At 38.9% G+C, this 22,856-nt stretch overlaps 1 protein-coding gene across 4 annotated transcripts in view; it reads right to left on the reverse strand.

Moving 5' to 3' along the window:
* Positions 1-22,856, reverse strand: part of FRY (FRY microtubule binding protein) — a 233,346-nt gene that overhangs the window by 164,411 nt on the left and 46,079 nt on the right. The window contains exon 3 of one of the 4 annotated variants that reach the window (XM_082054463.1): positions 17,647-17,745. The exons of the other annotated variants lie outside the window; for them this stretch is intronic. The gene's annotated coding sequence lies outside the window, so the exon portion shown is untranslated. The remainder of the gene's footprint in view (positions 1-17,646; positions 17,746-22,856) is intronic. 4 annotated transcript variants of the gene reach the window in all.

Consider the following 22,856-nt stretch of genomic DNA (forward strand, 5'->3'; position numbering starts at 1 on the left):
CGCTGCCACCGCATTGCTGGGGAGTATGGGAGGGACAGGCTGCAGACACGGGCTGTGCCCCAGTGCGCTCTTCCCAGTCACCGTCGTCTGCTGCTGCCTCCAGGAGGAGGACACCAGGTGAGACGGGTGACAGGTGTGACCCCCAGGATGCTCCTGAGGGTCTCACGTTTCCCTCCCAGAATGAAAAGTTCAAGGTTTTATTGGTTGGTTGGTTTTGGTGCTTTCAAGTCAAAGAAATTTCAGGCATCCCCCGTAGGTGAGTATCTGATTTCTTCACTCTCACTAACCAGTTCCTTATATTTCTCATTGTCAAGGTTTAAGATAAGATTTTCTTTGCAAAACTGCAAGGCTAGCCATGCTTATCCTGAATCAGCTTGTACAAACATGATCCAATGATGTTCCTGTCACTCGTCCTTCTCAGCCTTCACCAGTTATCAAGTCTTAACCAGCACAGTATCTTCTTGGCTTTGTGATCGTTTGGCAAAGAAATAAATGGGCTATTGCATCCAAGGATGTCTGGATTTGACTACTGTTAGCAGAGTTTGTGTCTGGGATATTTAAGTATCACCCAATGCTATTCACACTTCCCTGTGGACTAAAGTCAAAAAGGCTCCAGCTACATTCAGCCTTCTGTCTAGGAGTGGCAAACCCCCTAGCACCTTTTTCACTTACTTTCTTCAGAGTCATCTGGAGCAAAAGTAATTCCATTTCATGTGCAGAAGTCTTCGACACTGCATCACAATGTTAATATACAATGCAGAATCTCACTGCTTTCACCTTTCCTTATTCTTTCTGAAGAACACGTTTCCCTTTTGTGCATTTCCACTGACAATATGCTGTTGCACTAAAATATTGAACAACTTCATGGATGTCTTAAAACAAAGCATATTAAAGAAAAATGCCACCACTCTCAGACTGTGAACTTTTGGCACCATATGAAAGAGTTCATACAGAGTACAACATTTACATTATGCTTCCTGATATCACAATTGTACTAAGGAGACGTACAGCCCAAGGAACTGCTTTCAGTCCATGGAGAAGTGTAATGAGCTACAAGAGGAAAAACTTCCCCACTACTTTAATATAGGCATTTGTAGCACAGAATTCAACACTATTGTTAAAATTTACCTCAGGTTTGACACTCCCCCATTATCAGTTCTGCTTTAGAAAGTACGACCCAGAAGATAAATGTCTCCAAATTTAACTTTTGCTCTGACAGCTTCCTTAAAATTAAAAGTATAACCAATTAAAATGTTACAAATTCCTATCACTGTATAATAATAAAATATTAAAAAACCTGTTAAATGCTAAACCTCATTTAAATATTTGCCAGTATAAATCTGCTCAAAAAGGACATACATATTCCAGGTAATATCATAGTTTTGCTGACATACTGGAAACACTCCTAAAACAGGTGTAACACACTGAAATAGCAGAAGTACCAACATTATAATCTAATGCTCTGAACTTATTTTAGGGAGGCTGACAAGACTAAGAAGTTCTGAAGTTACACAGCTTCCACTGTAGTTCTTGTTGACTTTATGATATTTAGAATTCAATGATGTACTCCAGGTTGTGAAAGAGAGACAGGCGTAAGCATACAAAATCTGTCAGTGTAAGTACACTTCCTGATGATGGATATTAGAGTCTTACGTACTAACAAATACAGTGGGCTTCTTTTTATGATATTACTACATAGGAGTTGATGATAAGTTAATAACAATGTAATGTCTTTTTCACCATAAGAAATCATAGATCCATAATGTAAAGCTTTTCATAGGTTTACCATGATGAAGCACCTGCTGATTACCATTACAACAGAAGCATTGTTTTGATTATAAATGTCTGTATGTAACTCAAACTCCACATTCGTGACATGCAGTGCACCTTCTGCTCTCTCGTCTGCTTTCTCAGACCAGAGGTAGCACATATGCAGCAGCCTTGGGTACCCAGCTTATACCCTCTCTGGCTGAACAACATCGGTGGAGTTTCCATGCCCTAGCTTTGGAAAAAACAGGTTGGGAGAAGCTGTTCATCAGCATGGTCAGAAGCACCCTCGTGAGCAGCACTCTCCATGAACGGCTATTTTCATTGCAAAACATCTGAAAAATAGACTTTGAAGACTTTCACTCTGAAAAAGAATAACAAAACCACATGCCGCTGGAGGTATTCACAGTCTCTAGCTTGAGGCATTCAGGCTGGATGCCTGCGCTGGGAGGTCAGTGCCTTCAGCATGACTCAAGAGTTCCCCAGAGTTCCAGTTTAGAGCACAATTATTTTCCAAAGCAGCCTATTTCTCTTCACTGTCTACACATGATACTTAGGGTAACTACTTTCGTAAATCTGGTACTTTATTTAGATTTTTAATATTTAGTAGCATTGGTACCCATTTTGTTTACATTTTTGGCAACTACTATTTCTAACAGTCATACAGGCAGTTTAGTCCTCTACGCTCTGAGCAATGCTTGCAGGAATCGTTAAAAAAGCACCTGGAGATATGAATATAGCACAGTCCTTGCACAGTCTTCCAAGGCTCGTTTTAGCTTGGCATGAAAGGACCTATTTTAAATTTTGCAATCTGAACTCTTCAGAATCTGAGGCTAAATGCAAAGAGTAGCTGAAGGTCTCTAAGGGATGACACCAGTAAGAAAGCGAGCATAATCTATATATTCAGATTTTGTACACATAATTTCTATCCTACACTGATTGTCTTCTAGTTGCAGAAACCAGTAAGTGAAACAGTGTGTTCTATAGTTGTTACTAACAGAACGAGTCTCTTATGTAGCAGGTGGTTATATTTTTGATCTCTAAGGCGTCTTATTCAAACTCCATCAATAAACCATAGTGATTGTATTTGTAAGTGCACAAATATCTGCTAACAGTACAGAGCCTCTCCTTGGTCTGCAGCAATAAGCCTTTATGACCTAGTCTCTCCTACAGTGGCAGCCTGCAAGACAGGAGCACTTCGGCCCTAATCTAGCAAAAAACTTAAGCAAAACACAACATTTTATTTGCCCAGCTTGTGCTTAATACCTTGCATCTACCTTTGCTAGGTGTCAATCATTCTGCTCCTGCCCACCTCTCTGCAGCTTCCAGGCAGTGACATGGACACAGATCCCAAAGCCAAAAGCAGCTTTATTGAACTGCTAGAAGGTTTAACATGGCTTTTGATTTTCTATGGATTCACCAAGTCATATAGCTTTTCCTCCTTAATTTGGATAAAATCTCCTTTTAGCCAGATAGTGCTGTATGCTGAATTACACCCATATTTCTGATTGCCATGGAATCAGCCTGGATTTACACTGGTACAGTTTGTATAAATGTTTGGCTGCCTGGAGTTTTTCCCATGGGGTAAGCAAGGGCTGCGTATTGGGTTCTCTGTGGTTTTGATATGATCTAGTCTTTTTGGGCAAAATAGAGCAACCCTACAAAGGATCATTGCCAGATCAATTTGATTCCAGTGCAGAACATACCTAACAGATGAAAATAAAAAGGATCAATTATATTATCACATCCTGGGATATAATGCATTGCATTCACGAATTCACATTCTCGTATTTAATAAAACCACTTGGAACATCTTTATGCTCTACTCTTAAAAGACTGTGCTAACTTTCAGATCAATACTGGTCATAGTCGAATGGAATTCAGGTACCTAAATGTCGGTGTCTATTTTGATTATAGATATGTTAAGGTATGTGAGCTATTCACAGAGACTGGCAGATATGACATAAGACCTACATTAGATCCACAGCCTTCTGAAGCAGTTGGAGGCTTTCTCCTAGACACCTCTGTTAGGTGTGTAACTTACTCTCTTTGGTTTCAGGAGGAAAAAAAAAAGAAACAATGGAAAAAATGACGTGTCATTGTATTATCTGTGAAGCAACAAGTCCACATGTAACCCAGCAATAAAAAAGAAATAATATTTTGACATTTAAGCAGAAAAAAACCCACAGTATTTATGTGTAGTGAGTTTGTTTTCTTCAACTTGAGGTTTTTTGAGTTTATACACTTCTTTGCTTATATTAAAATATTTACAAGGTTCTTTTGCTTTTCTTATTACAGCTTGTGTAACACAAAACAATTGAAGCCAAACATTAACAAAGCAGCTTGTACACATGCTTTACTAATGTCCTCAGTTAAAAAGAAAATCAAAATCTTTATCTAAATCAACTGAACTCTGTGTAGCTGTAATGTCCTATGATTTAACAAGGCAAAATAAACATCTTGCTGGGGTCCAAATTAAAGCTAGAGAGTGACAGAAAGCACTGCACAAAATAAGATTTCTCTAAGCAAACCTAATTTAATGTGATAAGCTATAAATGAAGCAACAAAAATCGTTCTTAGTTTACGTCCCACTAGTTTTGCTGCACCATTTTGTTTTGCCTTGTGTTTTGAACTGACTGTTAAGATATTGCCACCTAGTGATGAAAAGCAAAACAAGCAGAAGCAGTAGAACTGTAAATAATGCACAGGGAATACATGTTTACATTGTAAACTGTGTCAGAATGGAAGATGGGAGCATAGACATGAAGCATATGTCTGTATTTTTGGAGAAAGGATATCAGACAGTTTGGGTACGATTGTATAAAATATTTTAATAGAAGTCCATTTAATGTAATTTAATAGAATAAAATTAAAATATTTTAATAGATACATGATAGATTCACATATCGCCCAGCTCCCACCCTAAGCTTGTTCAGTGAATTCATAAGAGTGGTTAAATAGATTGTAGGGGGTTTGTGACTTATCTATAAACAACAAACAATAACTACTCACTAGGTGTTTTGCAGAAGATTAATTAGTTAACATTGGAATTATGCTTTCAAGATGCATAATACTGTTATCCTTCCCTTGACTTTGCTTTGGAGCTGTCAACTGACACATCCTCTTACGACTCTCCTGTTCACCTCTGAGTTTCTCCCTTGCTGAACAGTCTCTGGAGGCATCAACCAGCCAGGAACAAATTTGATTTATCCAGAGCTCGAAGTGCTCTGCTAGAAGTCTCCTGTCCTATCAGCGAATTTGAAACCTGCACCGCTCTCAATGGGGCATGGGCTCAGGTACCACCGAGACAAGAAATACTGCTGTGCAAGTCAGAAGGCAGGCTGCGGCCTGCAAGCACGGCCTACAGGCACCAGCAGCCACAAAGAGTAACTGGAGCAGTATTTGCTTCTGCTCTTCACCTTAGTTTCCAGGCACCATCCCTAAACAAGCTGTTTTCCATTACTGGAATCCTATAAACTTATTTCCTTTTCAGTTTTGTTACAAACCCTTATCTATGTTTTAGAGACAAGATTACATAGTATACCCGCCAAACGTCCCAGCACAAGTCAGAACTTCCTCATAGCAGGAAACTTCCAAACAGCCACTGATGGTACCTCTAATTTTGGGTGCTGGTTTCAGAGACAAGATTTAGCAAGTGAACCCCACCCACTCAAAGTATAACTTGCATGAGGGAAATTATGCCAAAGAGATTGGCAGCAGGTAACAGAAAGCCCAGGACAGAGGGAAAGCAGGGGTTGTGGCTGTCCCTCTTTCCCTCAGGTTATGAAATTACATTACGAAATGTACACACTGAACCCCCAAATACTCAAAAATTCAGAGCCATAATTAGGTCGTAATCAGGGCTGCTCTACTTGCCTTCTGCGACATAGTTGTATGTCTTCTACCCTCCTCACAGCAAACTCTGCAGGAGGGCAGAGAAGTGGCTCTGAGCAACCTGATCTAGTTGAAGATGTCCCTGCTCATTGCAGGGGGGGTTGGACTAGATGAGCTTTGAAGGTCCCTTCCAACCCCAAATATTCATTCTATGATTGTATGAAGTGGAAGCCAGGAAGGTGAAGGGTTGCAGCGTGCCCATCACTAGATATTCATAGAATCATAGGATGTTTTGGGTTGGAAGGGACCTTTGAAGATCATCTAGTCCACACCGCTGCCATGGGCAGGGACGTCTTCCACTAGATCAGGTTGCTCAAAGCAACCTGCTTGTTTCTACAGGGATTCTAAGGATGGCTAACAATTACTGCGTGTCACTGTAGCTGAGATCACAAGACTTCTCAGCCGTTCTTCTCCTCATTCTCATGCTTGCCATTCACAGGCACGCCTGGAGGTTCAGGGACAGATCTCCCCCTCTCCTCCCGGGGCCATGGAGCCTGGGCAAACCCCCACTCCCCTCCCTCCCCAGCGTGCAGGAACCAGCCACTGGGAACCTGCCCTGCTAATGGAAAAGCTTCCGACTGCAGAGAGGTGCCCAAGGTGTGATGGGAAGCAGAGGGAGGCAGACAAGGTTGTACCCACGCAGAGCGGTGAGCTCACGCCAAAACCAAGTCATCCCTGACCCAAACACAAACCACATCACACGCTTTAGTTTTCCTGGGTTTGTCTCCCTTGTAGAATGACGTTCAAACGACTCATTTTCCACAAGATACCTCCCTGCAACATGCTGAACGGGTATGATGTTTTCATTGATTATCTAATTAAAAGGAGGAATTTTCAGTGCAGTAGCCCAAATTTGCTCTCAAATACAGACAATTCTTATCTCAACACATGCACTTCTTGCCGTGTGATTTTTAACGCAAATGTTTTCCTAAATCTCAAATATATTGACAGATATATTTTCTTTCCCTTAATTCTGCCACAGCAGTTCTGACTGTTTTCCCTGACTTTAAATAAGATGCTCTTGTGATAAGGTACTTGCTGACTTGTTATTTTTTTAAACTTTCCTTTCCATTCTCTAGTCTTGTCTTTAATTATTAACACTTCTTCCTTTCTGGCTGACCTATTTGGATACTCACACCTCAATGTTTTCATTACCCTGTCAAAAGGTATCTTTCAGCTTATGCCCCTTTGCTCCACTATAAACAACCTTACAAGTTGATTTTTCACTTATAATATGAGAATAAACACATTGGAAGCATTTCAACCAACCTCCATCTACTACAGATCAAGATGAAATAGACATGGGATCAGACTGTACTACATTTGCTGCCTCTTACACCTTCCTATCAGGTATCGCCTTCAGACCAGCCAGCACCGGGTTCAAGCTGGCACACACATCCCCATGTAATGTAAATACCTCCACAGTTCCCTCAGGTGGGTCTTGTGTGTACAGTGTTCACTCTGAATTATTCCAAAAAATGCTACCTCTTGCAACACCCACGTAAGAATCACCCGGCTGAAACAGGGAAAATGTGCACTGTGAGGATTAGGTGACCTTAGATAACTAACAATGGTTTTTACTACTCTTTCAAATGATGAAGAAGTATCAAATTGCATCTGTCACTGCATTGATTTTCCCCGCTTCCCTGGCATGTAGGGCCACACACCATCTGAAACAAGCCTGTACATCCTTCACAAGAATACTCGGGCCCTCACTGTGAGCAAAGCACTTGGCATAGCTGGAGTCCCGGCTTATTATGGGATAAGGAGTTTTTTCTCATTGTACTCAGAAGTGCTAACGGAAAGATCCAAAGTTCAGGTTCAGGTGGCACAGACTATCACTACCTCCACTTTGACCAGGGACCTAATGACTTAGTTGGATAACAACTTCTAAAGCTTCTTTTTTGTTTCAAGGTGGGAAGAAATCATGCTTGAAAAATCAGGATCACCTAAGAAGTCATGTCAAGTGGTAGACCAAAAAAAATGTTTTTCTTTCCCTGACTGCAGTTTATAAACAGGACATGCCCATGAATATACATTTCTTAGCTCACTTGATACCTTTTATAGCTAGGCTGTCAATCACCACGCCCTTCATCCTTTTGAAAAGATTTCTGTATACCCAAAGTAAACATAAATAGCTACCGGCAAAAATCTTCACGACTCAAACCACTGGCTGTTTTACAGCAACTTTATATAAATGACTGCAGTGAGGTAGTGTCAGAAAAAAGCAGGCCATATGAGTTTACAGTGAAATTTGTGTTTTTCATGGTTGTTTTTCCCTCATGTTTCTCCTTGTATGTGCAGACGACCCTTCAGTTACAGAGTCTGCCTTAGCTCTCTCCTGTTATTACTCAAAACTATTTTCTTCATTCTTCAAAGAACTGGTGCCAGTAAACCATCTCAATTCCAACCAGTTGTTCAAGTGAAAGTGTCTTGTTTTATGCAGTTTGGAAATCCCCTTCCATATAACCCTCCTGGGCAAGCGCTGGTGACACACAGCATATGGGGTTTACTGTGTAATACCCTTACTTGCACAACGATGTACTCAGATGCCACTAGATAGGACATAACACTTCGGTTAAAAAAACAAAAAAACTCACTGGTCTTACATAAGAGCACTTGTTCACACTTGCAAAATCTTTTTATTTTTTTTTTTTTAATTATAGGGAAGCAAAACTTCTTTTTTTTAAATTAAAACATTATCTATAAGGATGTCCTGTTTCAGCTTTTGAAGTAACCTGTGGCAGGAGAGATCACAATTTCAGAGAGAGAGGGTTTTTTGCTGTTTCCTCCCCCCCCGCCCCCCCACCATAGCACTTTTTAACTGAAGAGCACTTGTGCAAGGGGCGCTCCCTTGCTGGGGTAAAGGTTTTGCAACAGCAACTCTTCCAACCAGACACAGGCAAGAGATAATATAGCTCCAGCATCCCTGACTCGTGGCTTCTCTATAGAAGCACCAGTGTCCTCACAAAGACCAAGTTAAATATCTGTGCAGTCTTTTTAACTGGGTCTTTTATACCCCTCAGAATCCAGCCCTTCCTGCTAACCTAAAAAAAACTTTGGTTTTCTGAGAGCTATGAGGTCTAGCACAGCTCCCTGGCTATGTTGGAGAAAGGCAAATGACCTTCTTCCCCTTCAGAGGGTAACGTTACTCAGGGTTTCTTTCATGCTACATTGGAATGGAAATTGCAAAACAAAACTTACCACCTGCTTTTTATTAACTAAAAGAAAAAACACTAATTTGGGCTTAGTACCCAAGGAAGAAAGCACAAAGAGATGCCACATTTAAAATCAAATTATTTCCTAGTAAAGACAGTAGTAATTATAGTCACTTTAACTACATGTAAAATGAGTAATAATTTTTGAGTCACCACAAGTTAGATTTTCAAAGGTGTTTGGCTCCTGAAAGATGTAACAGTTGCTTTGTAGATTATTAAGAGCCTAAACTGATTAATTATCAAACTCCTAGTACTTGTTTGTCCACTGAATCATTAAAGGCTTTGAAAACCTCAACTCAGGGTTTTTTTAAGTTATTAAAAAGAATAGATGTCATCTTCTCCCATGTTTTTTCTTTCACCAGATCAGAAAAGGAAAATAGGTTATTTCTTCTTCATCTCTGGATTGGCTTCTCAGCCAGGAAATTAAATCAAAACTAAAGGACATATAACTGAGAACAATCCACTGACATAGAATACTTTCATTCAAGTATTTATATATGATGCTTAAGTCTGGCGAAAACACAGTTAACTTTTATAACAACCTAATTCAAAAGAGAATGGCAATCCTAAAAAGTAACAAGTGGGATTCACCTGCTTTGAAATCTTGCAGTGGAGCTGGAACCAGCAATGGGCTGCGGTTCTGGATGCGGAACTTGAGCTTCTGCTTGGTCAGGTACCGGAGCTCAGTGACACCGTATCCTCCTGACTCACATGGGGCACTAATGCATGAACCTGGCCTGACCTCTTCCACAGATCAAGGGAGGTCATCGCTACCTACTGACTAATTCAGTGAACTGAAAACACAGCATCAGCACAGATAGAATCCTTTATAAAATGGAAACTTCTTTAAGAATACAAGGATACATCTTCCTCTTCTGATAATACAAAAGATTTGACCCAGGGTGTGTTCAGGTTTGACTTAAGCTAATCCAAGATTGTGCTACTGATGGGAAAGCCGTGAAGTTCTTTTCCCAATAATTTCAAACAGGTCTCCTTATGGTCGCAGAAATTTGATTTGAGCAGGGGGGGTGGGGTGTCTTTTTGGAAATATGGTTGGGGCTACAGTGTCACCTTCAGTTGATGAATGAGGTTATGAATCACCCCACAGACATGTATGATCACTATGGTCAGTACAAGGGAGGCTGCATGAGTGTTTAGGTGGGGAAAAGCAAAGGAAAATGATGCTTCTAAACTGAAGAAAAAATTTTTAAAATCAAATATGTACTTTTCATAGGTATTATGTGTTTAAACAGCTATCCCAGCTGCTCATATGCATTTATAAACACCTATAACAGGCACTGCATTTTATAGACAGAACGTTCTTCCAAGCCACTTTTCTGACTGAGCCCTTAGTAAACCTTGGCTGTTGCAGGAACAGATCCTTTCTAGGTCTGATTGCAAGAAGCACAGCCAGACAAGGAGCTTGAAGATTTTAAAAGCCAGAATGGACAGTGATAATCAGTGAAGCCAGAGAATGTCTTTACTTCTGGTCCACATACAGTAATTCAGAGTAGCCAGAGGAAACAGCTGGCAATCTGTACCTAAAGGGAATTTGGACTGCTGAATAGAAGGTACGGCAATCTTAAAAAAAAAAAAGTTCAAAAATAAATGGAACCATGAATTAAATATCTCAGATATGTTTTACTTATCAGGATATATGCACATACATATTATTCCCTTTTAATGTGTTTCTCTGGGGATGTGGAAAGGAGATTCCATGCAGAAACCTTCTCTTTTCAAATTCATCTTGAATACTGAAGAGGTCTTTACAAAGAAGCATACTTACACATGAAACGAAAAGAACGTGCATTCAGCACCTGATTGATGCAAAAAAATAGCACTGAGCATGCTAAAGAATATTAATTCGAACTGAAGATAGTGAAATGACGTGTGTCATTTATATTGACAATATACATATCTAATTTTATTCCCTTTTCACAGTCATTTATTTGCATCAAGATCATCCACAAAAATTCTGAAAGAAGTCTTGTTTTGTCCTTCCCAAACAACGAAGGCTTCAAACAGACAAAATCCCCAACTCTTTGAAAGGTCATTCTAGACTGTGATGTCTTGTCTTGGTGTCTTCTGAAACTGAGAGGTTATCTTCACAACAGGGACATATTGTGCTGTTGTATAATACATATTGTGCATGTGTTATGCAGGTACACTATAGTCAAACACAGAACACCATCTGTGACAGTCATTTCTTCTAGAGTTGCTCTAAAGAGGAGACAGAAACAAAAGAAGACAGCATCATCCCTCCAGTCCTGGAGCAAACTTCACTAGAAGCCAAGTGATGGTAGAACATCGCACCAGGATCTTAGATGTTCAATTTGTCATTAACTCTTTACTGTCTGTCATTTAAGCCCTTGAATAAATACTATGCATGTAATATTTTGTATTTTAATGTTTTCCATCATTCTGCTAGCCATGAATAGTTGGGGCTGTAAGATATGGGATTTGTTGGGGCTTAGATGTTTTCTAATCAACACAAAGAAATAAGAGCTGATTCACACCATTTTAATACTGACATCTACAACAGATCACATGGATTAAACTCTAATAATACCTGTATCTCTCTAATGACTGTAAAGGGAACTTGAAGTGACTACCTTAGGTATGGACAGCAAATGCCTGAGTTTCGAAAAATGATGTCCCAGTTGTCCAGATCAGAAAACATTAAAATCAGGATCAAAATGAAAATCTGAAACCACCTAATAAAAAGGATCATAAATCTGTTGAAGGAACTGCACCTGTTCCTTCTAGACCTCTCCTGTGAGAATGGAGCAATGCTACTGCACATGGAATTTCCTTCTGCTATTCCTCCTGCGAGTATCAGACAAGGAGAAAAGGGAAAGGGAAGAGAAAAAAAAGGTGTCTGCAACTCCATAGGATTGCTTGATGGTTTTATCATTTCTCTGTCACAAAAAGAAAATGTTTTCTGGTAATATTTAGTGGGGAAGATTACTAAACGTTACGGAAGTTTCTTTTCCATTGGTTTCCTGAAGCAGAGACTTGGGTATGGATTCCATAAATTCTTCTTAAATAAATAACTTACTTGTAAATTAAAGAGAGTAGCTTCATTGGGTGTCTCTGGAAAAAGGACCCCAAGCAAAGAAAACCCTGGGCAGTTATAACCTTACAATCTAAGCTTCCCACCCCTTGCACATAAATTCAGGCCAATTTTAAAATTAGAGCCTTGGGTCTTCCCGTTCTTCATTGGATCTCTTCATTTTGGTCAGGTGGGATGTTTATTTTCTCTGTAGGTAGGTTTGTCTTTTACTGACCAGACTGGACATCAGTTTTAGGTTGCTATTTTGCATCTGCAGCTGGGGAGAAAAATAAGTCCTTGGCAATAATCAAAACATTCTTCTGTTCCTTGTCTTCTCTTAAAAGCGCCGTTCCATTCCTTTACTTATCTCTAGGGATGCTGCTCTTGCTGACAATCGAAAACTCCCTTATCTTCTTGCCTGAACAGATTCTGGGGCTCTCCTTCGCTTACCAAGGCAGAAAGTTCAAAACTTCACAGTTTGTGGCCTAAGCAAACTTAGTCACTCATGCTAAGTGAGTTATGCTAAACAAGTTCCGTATAAGCAGTTTCTAAAGATAAAAATCAGGATACCAAATAATTCAATAAGGTAAGGCAGTCTATTTCCTAACATCAACAAAAAGAATAATCAGAAAATGACTAAACAATGACAATGATCTGTGAAAATGGCGAAAGAGAACTGGTATGATCTTCAGTAATATAGAGTGGACTATGAAGTCCTATGAAAACACTATGAAGTCAAAGTATAAGTAGTAGGGGAAATACTGAACAAAAGTGTGCCAAGGTAATACAAACTTATTGTATTAACTTGGCTTTTCCTTTTCTTGAGCTTCATGAGACTCTTGTTAAGCAGTACTGGCCCCAGTATTGATGCCTGGCTACACTGTTAGTGACTGACCTCCAGCTAGGCTTTGTGATGCGTATCACAACCCAGTCAGCCCAGCAGCTCAGTTTTCAACCCACCTCACTGTCCATTCATCAAGGTTGTATTTCATCATTTTGTCTATGAGGATGATGCAGGAGATACTGTCAAAAGCCTTTCTAAAGTTGAGATTAAATGGCATCCTTTGTTCTCCCATCATCCACCATCTTGTTTTAGAAGGCTATCGAGGTGGTAATACATGATCTTCCCTTCACACAAACATGCTGATTGCCCCCAGTTATGTTTGGAAATGGGCTATAGGATTATTTGCTCCATCACTGTCCCAGGGATTATGGTGAGGCTGACCAGCCAGAAGTTCCCTGGGTCCTCTTTCTTGCCTTTCCTGAATAAATGAGTCACATTTGCTCTCTTCCAGTCATCAGGAACCCCTCCCAGTTGCCAATGAGTCCTATAACATTCAGTATGAAAAATCTGAACTTGAATTACATTATGACTAGCTTCTAAAGAGAGAACTGACAATTTCCTAGTTCCAGAATGGATTTAGCATTGGACTTGGTACACATATCTTTGTTTATCCTCAATCTACTTGGCAGAAAATGAAATACATTTCAGACCCTGAAATTCCATGTTGCGAGCTTAATTTAGTTTCTGATATTCTGCTTTTCTTGTCATCCTTCTTCTGCCCTGGCATCTTTGTGTGACAGTAAACCCTCTGCTGCAGGTTAGACTTTTTACTTCAGAGCAGAGCCACAGCATCTAGTGGAAATCTAATGCTTGAATGATTCTCCATACTGGAGTCGATAACTGTCCACGATAAATCTCAACAAGAAGTACTTTAAGGCGACTCACTGAACGAACTGGTACTGAGTTTTAATGACCTTTACAGTAATTAAATTCATGTCTTGCTGGATGGACTAGCGATTCAGCTATGTTACCCTGCACTGATACCTCGGGCTGTTCTCTGGCCACAAGGCCAGATGGCACAAACCAGCCTACACACATACGATAAAACATTATCTAAATGCTGGTGGCAACATCCAGCTGTCTCTCAATTCCTCAGCTCTTGCCAACTCCTGAAGTGTGTCTAAGAATTGTCAGGGGAGCTCCAGGTTGGGAAGTGGAGCAGCTTTGCTAGAGAGGAACAGGAGGGAACAGCCAGGCTGGCCAGAGACTGACAAGATCCTAAACAGGATCCTAAAGGATTTTGCCAACCGTTTATAGCTTGCATCACAAATTACCCCAGAAAAGCTTTATTAGGACAAGCAGATAATTCACCACAAAGTGAGCACAGGGATGCACAGTAACGTGCTCTGCAACTAAAGCACATTTCCACCCTGAAACTGCAGAAACAGTAACTCCAAACACACGGAGCAAAACCCCACAGAAAGTCACAGCAATGCCCTCAGGCAGCTCTAAACCAAACACACAAAAACCCCACTACATAGCCAGCCCTTTGGAAGAGGAGCCACTAGATTGTATCATGCACAGTACACATTGCTTATCTACAGAAAAAAATTCCTGGCAACAGTAATGTCTTCTAGTAACAAATGCTAAATATTTCTTATTTTAAGAAATTGTAAATGTAAGTGCAACTTAAGTATATTATTAAAAAGCATGAACAGAAATTTGTTGAGTCTTCAAAATCATATCTGATTACAAAACTGCATTCCAATGTTGTGTAGCAGCTAGACGTAAGTATATGCTGTGCAAGAAGAATTAAAATTGATCTCATCTTGGGGAGCACTGTGCAATTTCAGCTTCCCAGAAAACCCAAATATAAAAAGAATGTCCTGAACTCCTCAAGTTCCTAATTTAAGATCCAGTCCCCAAAATTAATAAAAATCACATTCCAAATCAAACAATCTTAACTAGTCGCACTAAAGGAAATTAATATGATTCTACATAGTTGGTGAAATTAGTTCTTTATGAAAACCTAGATGTATGAATTCAGTATCTGTCTCTTTATAGCTGGCTTACCAGAAGCGCCATAAGGATTTTATTTCAATATCAGGGCATCTTTCATCATGAGAAGGGGCACAAAACCATCTTCCAGCTAACACTAGTTCTGTTCAAAGAGTTTTCATGAGGTAGTCTTTTGTAATTAAGACAAATTTTATTATCTACACCCATCTTCAGGCAAAACTGTCTCTGAACCTAAACAGATTTTAAAAATACAGGTTTAAAAAAAATTGTTATTAAAACTAAATATTTTCAGAAACTCCTAAATTTGTTGTTGTTGTTGTTTAAATTCAGGTACTGTGAGATAGTAAAGCAGTGAAAATGAAAAAAATATTGAGAATGTTTATTTCAGAGATTCCAAGATTACCAGGTGATTTAACTTGGATACCAAATGCTCCTATTAAATGTGTAAGGCTGAAAGGAAAATAGTTACCTACCAAATGCACCCAACTAGTCTACAAAAGTATCTACAAGTAAACAAGCACTATAGAGGAACTGTATTTTGAGTGATTTATATGCAGTTCATAGACCCATCTGACTGTCAGGAGAAGATACTTCAATGTCATAAACTACATCAGCTTATGTGAAGATTGCACTTCAGAAGAGGAACAAAATAGACATCAAGAAGAAGGTTAAATGAAAGCCATTATGATAACCTTTAAGTCTGATTCTTTTAAATAATTTTACTTGGCTGATAAGCTTTTGATTACAGCAGATCGCTACTGTAAGACTTTAAAAGTCATATCTGCCTTTCATGTAATGAAATTGTATGTATTTCTCGACTCTACAAAAAAGATTGTAATTGACAATCTTTCCAATACATTAGCACAAAAATAAATCTTTGTGGGTCAAAGATGGGCATGCTTTTATGGTAAGTCTGCCCTTTAAGGTGCATCTTAAATCAGAAGAAAATAATAAAATATGCTATGCCTCATGATGGCCAAAGAAAGATTTACTTAAAAACGAAGTCAACAAACCCTCATGGATTTACTGCACATGGAATATAGTTAAGGCTCCTGCCATTTGATGTAAAGAGTGACTGGCTTGCTCTTACATCTTTTAGAACATTGTTGTATGTTTCCTATTTTGCTAACTTTTTTTAGCACTCTGATTTTCTATTTTAAAATTAAATACATTTTGTATTAACATATTTTGTTGGAGATACAACCAGTATTGACTATTAATTCAATGCTCCTTGAAAATTATATAAATAGACAAACGAAAGGACCTGTGGTGTTTCCCAGAAGGTGAGCATTCAGCACAAGTTTTAAGATTTCACCCTACACTTTAATAATTATCCTCTAGATAAGACATACTAGGGAGCTAAAGGGTCAAACCAGCAAACCGTGTTACTAAACAGTATTCTTTTTCACATCTCTTTCTACGTCAGCACACACAGAAATCAGGGAGCAAGTGCTGTAATTGCTTCGCAAGGTCTTTCATCACAGTGAAATCTCTAAACTCTTAGACATCATAAGGTTCGAGGTATATTACTATATGTACAATGGGTTTTGTTCACTTCAATACTGGAGTCTTTGCTTTAAAGTGGAGTCTTAACATCTATAACAACTGATGATGGCAATCTAAATCTAGGAGATAACTAAACATTTTTTAAAACAAAGAAACAAAAAATCAGAAAACAAAAATCCAAGCCACAATAGCAGAAAGAACCTTCCCTGTCTTACACTGACCTTCCTCCCTATCTTCCTCCTCATCTTCACATTCAAGTCACTCTCCCATGAACACAGAGAGCTTCCTTTATGTCCCAAATACAACTTAAAGGTGAGGCAGCACCTTCATCACCTGCCTACAGGAACATTAGGAAACCAATTTCCACAGTCCATAAAATACCAGTGAACCTAAGAAGAAAACAAGTTTGACAAGATACTTATATTACATCACGCTTCAAAATGCAGAATCCACAGCCTTCCTCCAAATCATCGACCTATCTTTTCTGAAGAAAATGACACTTTAAAAAAACATTCAGGAACTAAAATGCTGAAGAGTATATGAAGTAATATATGTAGAAATATGTAAGTGAACACAAAAATATGGAAGGCCAAGAGGAAATCAAGACATTATCATTAATTTGACCTTTTCTATTAATAAAGTAATGGTCACTCACCCAGATCAGTGGATGGGCACACAATCAATCAGCAATACACTAATTTTATAGCATGGTGGCATATCTTAATATAAGGGTCAATAAAACACAGTAACTTACAGAACAAGTGCTAGTTTACAATATGAACACCAAATTAAAAAACACAACACTCCCCTCCCCCTGCATCATCCGAAGGTCTTGCTAAACCAAAGCAATTATTTCAAGCCAGGAAAGGAAGAGAACTTTGGGACAAGCCAGTCTTGCCTTCCCTTCTGCTGCCAGTGGACGATACTCGTACAATGCAGCATCAACACAAACCGTTCTACCAAGCTCCAAGGTGCAGGGTGGCACCAGGGGCACCAGAAGAGAACAGCAATTATCCTATGCAGATTACAAGCATATATTATTATCATGCAGCACAATTTATTCAGAGAGAAGAGAGGATATTCAAATCTTGACTAAATTAAAATACTGAACACAGATCATTCTAACTCATTTGAATCAAGACACATACTGTACCCATGATTTGGAGCATCCTTATTGAAAGTAATTATATTTTGGCAAGTCTTTCCCCATTAACGCAGCCAGTCAAAATAAAAAAAATATCATACATACTGACTGTTTTATCCCCATATCTCATGAAAAATTAAGTACTTTATTAATACCACTGTTGAATAACCTTTAAATATTTTTCTTATATATAAAACCCTTCTCTCTTTTATTATTTTCAGTATTTTAATTTACATACAAATAAGGTGTCAAATAAACTTACTTATTTTAGAAAGTGACTTTGCTAGACTGTATGCTGGTCTGAACTCCAGAAATGCTTTGAGAGAGTGCCTCAAGACTTCTAACTGCGACAATATTTTCACTGAAAGAAAAAGCAGTGAATTTGTTACAGGCTACGAGCTATTCTGTTGTAAAATCACAGACCAGCAATCCACATTCTTACTTTGAGTAGCTATATCAAGTACCATTAACCACTGACCTTCCTTACATGAACTCACATTAACACTACAATGTTTTTACAAAAGTGGAGACAAGAGCTTATTTTGGCTGTGAAGACAAGGCCTGAATCACAGGCCATGAACTGGAGGGGAGCCTGGGCCTGGGAGAGGCAGAAAATCCAAAGTATTTTTCTCACCTTCTGTCCTTCAAAACTGACACAACAAGCATTATTCAACAACAATACAGGCTACCTGCATATGAAAATGAAGCAGGATAAGAAAAAAGCCCACAAGATACTAATAAGAGTCCTAGAAATGGATTTCCAATGGTACTTACTTAAACATCCCCAGCTCATAATATGAATGGCTTCCAAGCAGAACTTAACTATTAATATTTTTTTTAGTATTTCAACCTTTGTAATGTCTGTATTGTTTATTTTCCTTTCTTTAGAAAATTAGTAATCCCAGCCAAAATTTCACATCTTTGCCATGTATAAAGAGGAAACACAAACAACAACATCAGCAGACTTCTTCCAAAAAGAAATAAGAGTAAAAACTCACCTGGAACTTCCCTAGATTAAATTTAATAAATATAGACTTATTTCCCTCAGGCTGTTGTGTTTTTGAACATGAGTCTGCATAGATGTTTAATGATGTTTAGCTAATTGATTTTAATTTTATGCCCCCTCAGTTAGTTCAGTACCTTTCCTATTTACCTCTGAAATGACATGGCGTCCTAAGGCCCCTTTGTTGCCCACTCTGTCTTTTCATAATTCTTTCTTTTCTCATTAACAAGTCACGGGTTTATCTTCAGGTTAAGACATGACACCATTCATTTCTGTGTGGTCCTGCCAGGGAAAGGGTCAGTCACAGCTATGATAGCACGCTGAGCTGAGGGCACGTCAGCAGTCTGTAAAAACTCAACTGATGAAGGTGCTAAACCTTACGTCACCATTTCTCCTCACAGTTGTAGTTTCTGTCCTCCTCTTTCCATGTGGGAATGAACACAATCTCCCAGTGACACCAATGTTTGGATAGTTCTGTCTAGGCACATCTGCATGACTAACTGCATGATGGCAGGACAGACAGACATGTCGCTCTGCTCTGGTTTCAGCTTCCATTTTTGAAGAGTGAGCTTCTAGTGATCACGGTTAAGAAGAAATCATAGAACAAGCCTGCTGGCATGCAAGGTGACGCGCTGTGTCTGCACCAAGTCTGAAACAAGAGTCCCAATGTAGGGACCAACCTATATCCTAACAGCCTCAATGCGTCACTGTTCACTATTTTATTAGATAAGCTCTTTAAGATAGAATAAAAGGAAAGAAAATAAAATGTACATGACTTCAGACTAAATTGCAAGTATGTCCTAAAACTAAGACAGGTTCTTGGTGATATAAAAGACTAAGCAGAGATAAGAGAATTAGAAGAAGGTAGAAGAGTCAAAATGGTATAGATTTAAAATATTTATTTTATTAGGCTGAAATGAGGAAATATTAAGTACCGCATTCTACAGAGGGTTTCAGCAGTGATCCAAAAGACTGCAGAGAATGTATATAAATATATATTTTTTAAAAATATATATTTAATATCTATCTCTCTATCTCTCTATCTCTCTATCTCTCTATCTCTCTATCTCAAGGGTTCAAGGTCAGGTTGGACAGGGCATTGAGAAATCTAATCTAGTGCAAGATGTCCCTGCACACAGCAGCAAGGCTGGACCACATCATTCCCTGGTTCTGTGATACAGCTCCGTTTCCATTCTAACCTACATTTACAGCATAAAAGACAGTGGTCTAGAGGACTTCAAGCTTACTTTGTTAACCTGTTTTCAAAAGCAAATCAAGTAAAGCTTCTCCCATGCATACCACTGACCTGCCAAATGAAAGCCTACACCTGTCTTTCCATGTGCTCCATCAATTCCTTATAGCGAGCAATTTGCATTACCTTTGAGTTAAATGCCCTTGAGTGTACAGTAACACAGCCGCAGTGGATTTCATAAGAATTATGGCAGCATTCCAGACACACAAACTACATTAAATTGCTTATATCTGACGCAGCACAAACGTGGAGTATCACTGCTAGTGTGGTAACTTGGGAGGGTGGAAAGAGAACAGAGAGAAAGAAGAACTGTGTTTAAAGAAAAGAAAAAGAAAGATCACAGAATAAAGGAGAAATCTGGGTGGGCACAAAGAATATGGCTGTTGGAGACCAAACACAAGACTATTTAATATGTTTTTTTCTAATAAAAATGTTGATGTACAGGGAAGAAAAAAAGTGAAAAGTTGCAGAAGAAAAACAAACCACAAACACAGAAGTAATTCAGGAGCAGAGAAGGTAGCTAGAAGACAAAAAGAAGCAACTGAGAAAGAGTAAGATACAAATGGTCTACCCTGCCCAAAATAATGTGCCTTGACAGTCACCAACATATCACATCACTTTAGGAAGAGCCTGTTCAGGCACTGTGAAGCACAGGAGACTTGGGCACGTCTGAGTCACCTAACTTAAGATCTGATAAGGCTTTTTGTATTTTTTTTTAAGCTGGGGAACTAGAATAGGCAGGAGGAAAAAAGCTTTATTTCCCAAGATATTGAAATATTTCAAATACTTTAACAGAGGTACAATGGAGGCCCTCAATCCCACACAAACGGTGCTGCCCTCTGTCATCTTTTAACATGGTATTCCCATTCCTTCAGCGTTGTTTCAGCTCATAAGAAAGAAGTTTAGCAGTCATTAAAGAATATAATATTAATTTTTAAATAATCAGTAACACTTTTTATATACTTCAAATATCTGAATGATTTCACTATTTCCCCCTAGACATTTTTAAACTCTCATTTTCATCTGGAAATGGAGATACCTAAATTTAAAAAAACAGTATATTTTTTGTTTCTATAAAGGGTTTCATTTCCTCTGATTGCCTCACAGAAACACATCTTCAGTTTCAGTAGAGATGAGCTGGTATTGATTTCCCCCCCTAAAACCTTTTAGTCCTCCTAGTAAAGATGATCTGACTGTTTTGACACAAATCTGTTGTCCTCATGCTAATCTGCTGCCTATTTTAGGCATATTTCAAATAATATAAAAGCAAAAAAACCCCACCAAAATAATGCAGACCTGCCATTAGCTTGGTTGCAATCCACTCTTACACCTTGTGGCTACTTCTTAACAACTAGAGACTTAAACTGAACTATTAACTACAGACATTACAGGCTCCAGTGCAAGCCAGGAATTTGAAGCATGCATTTGACTATTTAGTGATGTTAATTTCTGGCTACACACACACACAAAAAAAAAAACCCAAAACCAGAAAACAACAAAACCACAAAAAACCTATGTTGAAGAAGTCCGTGTATTCCCAAAGCACTCCCCTCCAGAAAAGCAATGAGATACAGTATTAGAGCAGCAAGAGAGATACTTATATGCAGCTATTGACTGCATTGCTTTTAAGTGGGGTTAAGCAAAACACAGTTCAAAGCTCTAAAGAAACAATTGGTTTTCTTTAAATGCTTAGTATTAAAAAAATCCCCACAAGAAGCAATGTGAAATTAAAAATATGAAGAACGTATCTCTTTTTGGTTCCATCACTTTGACTCTAATGGCTGACATAATTTAACATAAATTATACTTGATTAAATTTATCTGTGAAAACTGTCTTAGGTTTTAAAACAGAATAGATTCTGACTGGGATCAGCTACGGAATCCTTCAAATATTACCAAAAAGTTTTAAAAGATATTGCATCAACATACTGTTAGCATAGCATTTCCTACCTGAAAATATAGAAGGTCTTTTCTTAGCGCGCCTTGGATGTATAGGCTCTATATTCCTAATATTTCTTTGAAACTTTCCTTTAAAATCATTTTCTAGCAGGATGTCTGGTGGCAGGCTTCTCCGTCTTGTTGACTTATAGCAAGTCTGATAGGAATTCAGTTTACTCCTTGTCCTAGAGCACAAGCTGCTGTCATCAACCGCCATCATAGCGCCCCACCTGCCACAGCCGCCCGGGCGCAAAGCCGAGCCCAAGCAGCGCCGGACTAGTGGCCACAGACCCAACAATCTCAGATCTCCTCATGCTCAGCCCAGCGCTGGCTGGGGAGGTTGAGCAGGTTGACATGCGTGTGTTGGGACAGGTGTAGGGTTACCCTACTGCCCCTCCTCGCGCCCACGAGGAGACGCGCCCAAGTCATTCGTGTGGAACTTTGGAGGTAATTAGGAAGTTCAACAGACCTGAGCTCAGCGGCACAATCTCTGCAAAGGGGAAAATACAATTTAATATGAGGCACTGTCGAGGGCTGGCGTGGTTTCTATTATACCAGCGGTATTTCTCAGATCAGTTCATTAATAGTTCATTAACTTGGTGAGCTAAACAAGTGTTGCTAAACCTTAAACAAAGGAAACAGAGAGAAAAAAAGAAACAACAAAACAAAACCACAACCCAAACAAGCAAAAGACGAAAAAAAAACCCAACCAATCATATGAAAAACAAACAAACCAAAACCCACACCAAACCAAACCCAAACAAAAAAGCACCAAACCTAACACAAAAATAAACCAACTCAATTCCCAGCCTAGGGATCAGCTAGGGGAAGGTACAACCTGAACAGTTATGAGTGTTTTCAGTCCTGTCCTTTGACAATGTTACATTTTGAAGACTGATAAACAGTCCAAAACAAAGGTTTTTCTGGCCACAACTGCCAGTTTGGGGTTTCTTTCCTCAAGAAGCAATAATGTTATTTCCTACTGGAGTCAGAAGCAAAGATCTGCCAGTATGACTGATTTTCTCTCTATGTAACTGCTGACTAATAAAAATAAGCCATTGAAATATGTGTATTCCGAAGATGGTCTGTAAATTCTCCATTTAACTACTAAAAGCCAAGGTACTTTTCTTCTTTTGTTCCAATTACCCCAACAAAATCTTTAGAGCCTGCCACGGACATGATCTCCCTTTCTCAAATGTTCAGAAAGAAGAAAGGACAAATCCTAACATTTTCCATTAATCTGCTAATTTTCTTCAATTTTATCATAAATCAGACAAAA

This window comes from Streptopelia decaocto, assembly GCF_964273445.1.
Source record: "Streptopelia decaocto genome assembly, chromosome: 1".
In the NCBI taxonomy this organism is placed as follows: domain Eukaryota; kingdom Metazoa; phylum Chordata; class Aves; order Columbiformes; family Columbidae; genus Streptopelia; species Streptopelia decaocto.